This window comes from Aulostomus chinensis, chromosome 15 (assembly GCF_037954235.1).
Source record: "Aulostomus chinensis isolate RoL2024-O1b breed Wild chromosome 15, RoL_Achi_v1.0, whole genome shotgun sequence".
NCBI lineage: Eukaryota > Metazoa > Chordata > Actinopteri > Syngnathiformes > Aulostomidae > Aulostomus > Aulostomus chinensis.
Window position 1 is genome coordinate 5,645,459 of NC_141334.1, and position 8,986 is coordinate 5,654,444.

The 8,986-nt window shown below is 43.2% G+C and overlaps 1 long non-coding RNA gene across 1 annotated transcript; it reads left to right on the forward strand.

Moving 5' to 3' along the window:
• The first annotated feature begins 701 nt into the window (after nucleotides 1-701).
• LOC147248427 (uncharacterized) lies at nucleotides 702-2,352 on the forward strand. The gene is made up of 3 exons (XR_015119495.1): nucleotides 702-732; nucleotides 1,691-1,788; nucleotides 2,320-2,352. It is a non-coding gene; the product is annotated as an uncharacterized LOC147248427 (long non-coding RNA).
• The last annotated feature ends 6,634 nt before the right edge of the window (nucleotides 2,353-8,986 follow it).

Consider the following 8,986-nt stretch of genomic DNA (forward strand, 5'->3'; position numbering starts at 1 on the left):
ATCTGATTTAGGTTTGTTCTGTACTAATTTACGTGTAAGGATGGCTGTTTAACTCCGGATGTCCCATAATAAAAGAAATCGCTGCAGGCGTTTTCGTGCCATTTTGCAGGCTTCGTGCTTCTAATCATTCCTGAAAAATATCGTTTGGTGCGCGGTGACATGATCTCGGGCCTCTGATAGCAGTTTAACGCAAACATCTCGAGTTTTAAAGGACATCTGTCACATGCCTGAGCGACCGACTTCAAACCTTCTCCCTCCATCAAAAGCAAACAGTTCCTTTCTTTTTGTTTCTTATTCTTTACTTTTGCACATAATGATTTTAGGTATCTGGTAGATCAAGAGGGCTTTTGCCGGCAGCTGCGCGGTGGATGTGGGGTTGCCAAACCAAACACAGGGGGGGCTCCTGGAGTCACCTCTGCCCAAACATACACCTAATCCTCCCAGCGCTGGCAAGATCGCAACTCTTGAACGCACAAGACAGTTTAAAAATAGAGGGAGGACAAAGGTCAAATCTACAGAGGGATTTAAGGCCTTATCATTATCACGGCACAGCAGAGTGGAGCTGCAGCCCTGAGAAAGTGCCTGTGTGTCTGCCAGAGCTGGAGGCAGGACGGGAGGCCTCCGCATGACTAACAGCAGGCAGACGCCGCAGTGACATCACGCCTTCGCCCCTCAAGGTGAAGCGGAGACTGCGCGCCAGGGTCTGTAATATTTTGACCACCTAAATTACAGGTATCATTACCTCTACCTGCTCCTACTTTTTTTTTTTTTTTGGAACAGTTTGACTTGCCTACTTCCACATTTATAGACTTTTCCATTTTTTTTGAGGGGGGGGGGTAAAGAAAAACAAATCCAACATTGTGTGTCTCATGTATTTAAGGAATAATACACGTGAGGTGTGATATTTTTGGAGGCCTTGACGTCTAAAAGCACAACTGAATGTGTGGGAATTTTGTTTGCGACACATCACGGAGGTTTACGGTGTGCAGATGTGAATTTAGGCTCTTATTGGGTTTTAATCTGTTCAGCAAATGTAGTGTCTGAACTTTGGTGATGTTGAAGATATAAAACTCCAGGAAAGTATGACCGAAAGAAACTAAAATGCTGCTTTTTTTGAAGTAGGATTTTTAAGCCCTTTAGCAGTAAATCTCAGTTGTTGTTTTTTTTGTTAACAATTAAAAATAAAACAACATACGGAGAGAAATATAAGTAGTACAACTCGAAAGAAAAAGTGAAATTCATAGTAGAAACTGTGCACAAGTCTCCTGAGGAACTTCAGTCCCACGACGACAACAACAAATCTTCTTGGGATTTTGATGAACATAAAAATGTAAAATGAAAACGGATTTTTATTTATTTTCTTTTACAAAAACAAAACAAAACCAGTGTATTAACAGGTGCTCTACGTATGAGGGGTCTTTATTCCAATTCCCCATCGTGCAGAGGCACGTTAAGACTGACACTGGTGTGTTGGCTCCTCAGAGGCACCGCGTAAATTAAAATGGGATTAAATTAAGATTCTCCTCCGCAGCCGCGACGCTGCAGGAAACAACAAATTACTGGAACTCCAATTCTTCGATTTAGCGAGGAAAAACAAAATAAAACCCAGCAGCAGGAGGATTTAAAAAAAAAAAAAAAAAAAAAAACACAAAACCATGGATCCAAGTTTCACACGTGCGTGTTCTCTCAGGAAAACCCATGAGCCACTGGATGAGAGGGCAGTGGTTCAAACACAGCCCCCGGACCCGGAGGAGGGACACCGAGACGCTGATGGACGGACACTTACGTGTACACAAGTTCTGTCCACTATGCCTTATACATATATATATATATACATATATATATATATATATATATATATATATACATATATATATACATATATATATACATATATATATACATATATATATACATATATATACATATATATATACATATATATACATATATATATACATATATATATACATATATATACATATATACATATATATATACATATATACATATATATACATATATATACACATATATACACATATATATGTATATATATGTATATTTATATTTATATATACACACACACACACACACACATACATACATATATATGTATGTATGTGAGTGTGTGTGTATATATATATACATTTATTTATTATTATTTATTCCAATCCTCTGTAAACTGAACACCTTTTAGCCAACTGAAATTTTCTTCTTTTCCATTTAAAAAAAAAATGTAAAAGAGCAGTTGGGGGGGGGGGGGTCGATAAAAATCTCCGTTATTCCGAGGGTGATATTGTTCCTTGTCGGTCACAGAGCTGATGGAGTCGAGGGGACGCTTTACTGGACTAACTCCAGGACTCCAGAGCTCCAGAACTGACCTCCAGGCCTCAGTCCAGAACCCAGGACCCAGAACCCGGCGCGCGGTGGGAAGGACCAAGGAGAGAACTGGAATTTACCGGGAAAAGGAAAAAAACAACAACAACCCAATAATAATGATAAAGAATTTCCCTTGGGAATGAATGAAGTATTCTGATTCTGATTAAATCTGTAAATATTTAAGAGACATCTGAGAGAAAGTGCGGGAGCTGCGGGATCTCTGACTTTAACGCATCATTCATAATTAAAACCTCTATCGGTGTTGAATACGGAATGAATCGTGCACATTTGATTCAGTTTAGAAGCAAACCTTCGCTTTTATTTTGGAACCCGTGCCGCATTTTTAATAAGTTGAATTTGAAAAAATAAAATATGAAAGAAACTCCGCATTAAAATAAAAAGAGAAACGATGTGAAAAAAAAATTCTCTTCGTTTGAGCTCGCTGGGATTTACACATCGGCCTTCATGATCTGTTCAAGCCGTTGAAATCGACTTTTATTTAAAAAACAACAACAACAACAACAAAAGAACAGACAAAACGAAAACTAAAAGACTCAAAGAGCAGTTTATAAGCAGAGAAGTCGCTAAAGTCGAGACTAAATTTAGACTGAAAACGAAGTCGGAGGATTAAAATATAAAAGAGACGAGATGATGGAAATTGAACAATCATAATTGAACACTTCATCATCTGGTAACGTACTTTAATAACAATATTATTATTATTATTTTTATTATTATTATTATTATTATTATTATTATATTGAAGTTAGGCTCGATTTAAGCAGGTTTCAAAATCCACGGAGTAAAATAGAAAATGTTCAGATATGATTTTATAAGAAAAATATATATTTGTGTTATGACACATTAACCATTTTTTTGTATTTATTTTATTGGAACGTGAGTGAATGAGGCCTTCAGAGACTGTATTTAGTTTCCGGGTTACAAAATTAATGGGAATGTCTGAGCTCGTGTCGAGGAAATATTCCACCTAATAAATGATGGTAAAGTTTTAAGTTGCTCTCTACGCTTTTGCAGATGAATGTGGGAGCGAGGTGTGTGTGTGTGTGTGTGTGTGTGCGTGTGCGTGTGCGTGTGTCTACTCTCTCCCAGGAGGAAGGGGACTTAACAACCTTATTGTTCCACACTTGAGCCTCTTTGAGACGAAGATTCCTGGGGAGACTGAAACTGTCTCCAGCCTGCAGAGGTCAGATCATCGACCACAGAAACACAACCCTGATAAAAGCACACCGTCCTCGCCAGACACGTCCCAGCAGCACCAGGACAAATGTCCCGACGGGTCCTCATGGGCAACAACCAATATTCTAAAAGCCACACTTGGACACAAAAAACGTTACAGATCAGATCAGGACACAAAAAAAAAACCCTCCTGAAAGAAGTAGAAAACAATTTTAAAAGAGTAGAAACGTGTAAATGATCCATGTGGGACATGCGGGGCTTCTCACGGGAGCTGAGGAGAGAGGATCCGGTGGGAACCCACGGAGAACGCCAGGAGAAGGAGGAAGATAAAAAGAGTGAAACATGTCAGGAGTGAGTGATCAACTATCAGAGGCTGCAAACGTCACCTGATCTGATGGACACGGATCCATTTCCAGGCTTTAGACCACTGTCTCCACCGGGGGACGTCTGATAGACATGAATCATCTGTGTGAGTGTGTGTGTGTGTGTGTGTGTGTGTGTGTGTGTGTGTGTGTGTGTGTGTGTGTGCAACTGATTCTCTCCCAAACTGTAACCCTCGTCCGCCAACTCTGTTTGTGAGGTTCTTTGTCTATTGTGTTGAGGTTGATATTTGGTTCTGTTTGACTTATTATGTGATAAACATGTCTGAGGTGAATTAAGTAAACAATCTTTTGTGTGTGTGTGTGTGTGTGTGTGTGTGTGTGTGTGTGTGTGTGTGCATAAAATACCCAATCAGGGCCACTCATTCAATCCACAAGCAGGATGCTCTCTCTCTTCAAATTACAGGAGGTAAATCTCCCCCTTTTTAAAAAAAAAACAAAACATGAATAAATAAAAGGAAAATTGCTGCTACTTTTTCATTTCCCTTTATAATTTTTTTTAAAAATTCAAAATAAATTACTTTTATAAAATCTTATGATCCTTTTAGGCTTGAAAAAGACAACAGGGGACAGAACTGTGACTCACTGAGCAAAGAGTGATGAAAATTCCCATGTGGGAAATGATTTTAGGGGAAATAATGTGCTATAAAGACACAAAACATTAAGATTAACAAAGAAATCTTTTTTTTTTTAAATCAAAGGAAAAATGAAAAGGGCACATTTCAAATGCTACGGAGTGTAAATCCATGCTGCAGCAAGAAAGCACATTTAGTTCGGAACAGGAAGGAAGACCGATTTATAATGTAGTAATTGTTGTCTTAAAAACCCTGGTAGGTTGTCCCCCGCCTCTCTCCTGGGCAACACACACACACACACACACACACACACACACACACACACACACACACACACACACACACACACACACACACACTGAAGCTGTGGCGTCTTGTGCAGCAGATGTGGGGTCAGTGCTGCAGGGCCTTCCATTAGACTCTGGTTAGGATGAGCTGTGGCTCTTTATAAGCTTCACCCTGAACCCATTAATAATCTCTAATTCCTCATCAATTAGAGCAATTATTACACGTTGATGTAATTCAGCATCATTGTCAATGAGCCGTTTTTGGAGAAAGAAAAAGTCACATGGGACACTGGAAGCTCTTTACAGGATGATTTTCTGACTTCTTAGCCTTTATAGGAGATTTTGTAAATAAAAATAAAGCCTTTCGAGCCTCAAATCAAGTAAATCCTGATGGTTACACTGTGAGCTTGAAAGATGTCAGGATGTTTGAGCGCTTTGAAGACTATGTGTCATTGTTCAGAAACAAGCAAACAAAAAAAAAGCCATTTCATAAATCCAGTCTCTCAGGGTGGTATAGGCCAAAGGGCCCCAGAAGCAGTTGCTTTGCCTGGGGCCACTTCTTCCTTCTGCCTTCTTTTGGTCCTTTTCATCAGGGGAGGCTACGAGGTTGAGACTTAACAGGTGAGAAAAGCTGCCGCCGTAGATAATTCCCAGCGAGCTACCTGCTGACTGTTGGTGGTCCGTGACTCCTGGACGGCGAGGCGTCGGAGACCACGGCTGCCGCAGAGCTGCGGGGGAGGCAGGCAGCTGATGCGGCAAATTGAAGTCTAATCCAGCGATGGAGCATTGAGTCAGGGAGACAACGGCGCCGCTGACGTCAGGGGAGAGGTGCAGATCGCTGCTGGAGTGCGGTTATGACGCAGCACTGACGTCACCTCAATACTCTCTATAAAAGTTAGAGCCTACAGACCCGGGGGTTGGGACTTCTCCACAAAAACAAGCTCAGCCAGTTTTTTTTTTTGTTGTCAACAATTGCAACCGCACTTATTTAATGTGATTTACTCATTTGTTTTATTGTTCTCTCATTAGTAGTTCAGGTCAATAGCCAGTCTGTTTGAATTTCGGCGAGAGTTTTTCTTGTTATTAAGTAAAACAAAAGGAGTCCACAGATGCTGCCATTTTTCAGCCCACACTGGAGAAATGAAAGACGTTTTTTCATTTAGTTTCCCACCAGATGAGATTTCTTCTGTATAAACAGGCCTGCAGCGCTCTGAACAGATAATGCTGGACTTTTTTCAATTCTCAGGAGAACTGAAAAGTGCTTGAGGTTGCAACGGTGACGTGGTGAACATTATGTCTACGTTTTTGTGCATTTCAGTTTAGATTCAAAATTAAGAGGAAAAATAAAGCAGGATTTCACAGGGATGGAAAATGACAGGACATGGAATGGGAGAAACAGGCAGTAGGACCGGCTACTAAAACGTCTGGAGGCCCCGCAGTTACTGGTCAGAGGGGCTTGCTGGTCCTGGTCACCTGAGAGAGGCAGCGTTTGAATCTGTGGAGTAAACACGGGAGTAAACACTCTCCCGAAGTCTCAATCAAAGCTGACAGCATGATGGAATGCGTGCTGTCACTTCTAATTCAGCAGCCTTACGAGGCTTACGGGACTATTGTCGTGTGGATCAAAACATTAGCGGCAGCATCCAAATAAGCTGCGACATTTGCAGAACAGACAGGCCGCAACCGAGCACTGAATTCAACCCTCGCGAGTGACAAGTCAGGCTGCTGATGCTCGTCACCGACATCTGTGGCGAGGAAGAAGAAGAAGAAGTGCGGGGGGGGGGGGGGGGGGGGGAGTCCACGCACGCCTAATCGTTATCCTCCGGTTTTGAATTAAGACGTTAAAAAGAAGCACGACCTCATTGAAAGTCGTCCTCCATACACATTCCAGAGTCTACCTACGCAAGCGTGTTTCAAGTTTGACTGCCGAACACGAGGTGTCTCCCACCTCACCGGGTCAATTCTGGCTGTCTCTGTGTCATAGTTTTTGTACGCTGAATACTGAGCCAGGATCAGTGTCCAGACTGCTTGTGATGTCACAAATCATAGCCCCGCCTCTTCAGCGCGGATTTTCAGCAAAAAGCAGCAGAGAACCGGAAGGCTCGGAGGAGAGTGCAAACCTCTTCCGAGGCAACTCAGCCAAAAACAACAGAAAAAAAACAGATCCGCTCTAAAATGTAGCGGGTTACTCTCTGGTCCGTGACACCCCTCCAACGTGTTTGCCGGAAACTGGCCTCACCAGACGAAAACGTGGCCTCCTCGGTGGTGGACACTGTGATTGTTGGAACACGCAGTATTTTCGACGTTCCCACCACAGACCCTCTCATCAGTGAAAGCAGCTTCCAGCGTGAAGTGAATTCCCTCAGCCCAGGCGGTAAAACTCCCGTTTGAGCGGAGCGGCACTCGGGGGTGTTACCACTAAGACACTGGACTCACAACAGACAGCGGCAATAAGCTCCCCTCTTCTACTCAAAGAGATTTGAATTCCTGATGTCAGGCTGTTGTGGTGTCCTTCCTCCTGCGGTTAATCCTGCAGTCTGAGAGGTTGTGTGTCTCTCGTGTGTGTGTGTGTGTGTGTGCATACATGCATCTACGCATCTTCCGCATGTTTTGTGTCGTACGGAACTCCGACTTGTTGCAAGAAAACTCCTAAAGTACTGGGATCTCCCTTTGAAAGATGTAACACAAGCTGAGCAATCACCCCCTGGGAGAGCTTCCAGGCCCGCCGCTGTTCAATCAACTCAAATTTGGAGCGAGGGAAAGTCCTGATCGGGCCCCGGCTCCTGAGATCACGTCTGTTTTATTGAGGGATAAATGTTGCTATTGACGTTGTGGAGGGGGGGCAAAAAAAATGGAGAGTGGCTGGCCCTGCCCTAATTGGCTGCATTAGCATCATCATCATTGCTGGATTCCCGCCCCTCCCACTTTGGCTCCATCTCCTACGAACTGATTGGCTACATCGGCATTCCAGTGCAATTTACAAGTTACCTCTGGGATGCCCCCCCCCCCCCCCTTTCCTCCCTGCTTTGCTACCTCAGTTTATTTCTCTTCTCTGCCAGAGCCTAACAAGCACGAGTGTGTGTTTCATGTCACGAGGCTCCGCCCACTTGACTCTGGCTTGATTGAAACCAGGAGAGAAGAAGAAGATATTTTCATAAAACATTTGAAGAGGAGAGAAAAGTCTTAAAACAGGCAACTTTCAATCCGAGTTGTTTAGAGTTTGAACATAAAACTGTATTACTATATATCCGCCCCCCCCCCCCCCGCAAATGATCCCTGCTGTGAGTCGCTTGAAAACAAAAGAGGGTGAGTTATATTTCAAAATTTATGAAGTCACAGTCGCTCCTCTGTACTTGTGCTTTCTACTGTAACACAATCAGAGCGAGAGGTCATTTTCAGCTTCAACCAGATGATGGAAGGTCGGAAAAAACATTTTCCTTCTGAAAATTTAACCGGAATTTATCTCTTGAAGTGCGGGATTTTCATTTTCTTTGTAGTAGTAGTAGAAGTAGTAGAACCTTGTTTTTTGAAAACTCAAACCAGTTGGGAGTATATTTCAAATCGCCCTGGACTAAATCACTGCAGATGTGATCATTTTATAGCTGTTGGATGCTCCAATGATCCAACCCCGGAGGAAGCTGGCGTCACCAAACACCGGTGCAGTTGTAAGGTGGGAGACAGAAACCTCTTCCTACGTGTTGAGGTCAGCGTCACACATGAAATACTTGTTAGCGCTACGGATGTGGCGGTGCTCTAATACCGTCGTCTCACACTCGCCCGCACAGCTTTACGATCGTAAGCAGACGGAACAGGACAGGAGCTGATCGCCCCACTAATGACTTGAGATAAGTCGATGAGAGAACGCCACACGCGAGGGAAAACGTGCAAAAAAAAAAAAAAAGAGATACCGCACTCATAGGCAGAGGACATGTAGTTATGCAAACACACACACACACACACACACACCCCCACCCCATACACCCTCACACACAAGAACAAAAACCAGCCACCTTTAATCCCTGCACAGGGATCTGGGCAGTGACGGGAGGGGAGGGTGTCTCCATGGCGAGGGTCTACCTGAGGTGCTCTCACTCTACAAACAGGGGCTTAATTGGGGTCCCTGTAGCCACAGTTAGCACTTTCAGCTAAGACTGGGGCCCCCGGG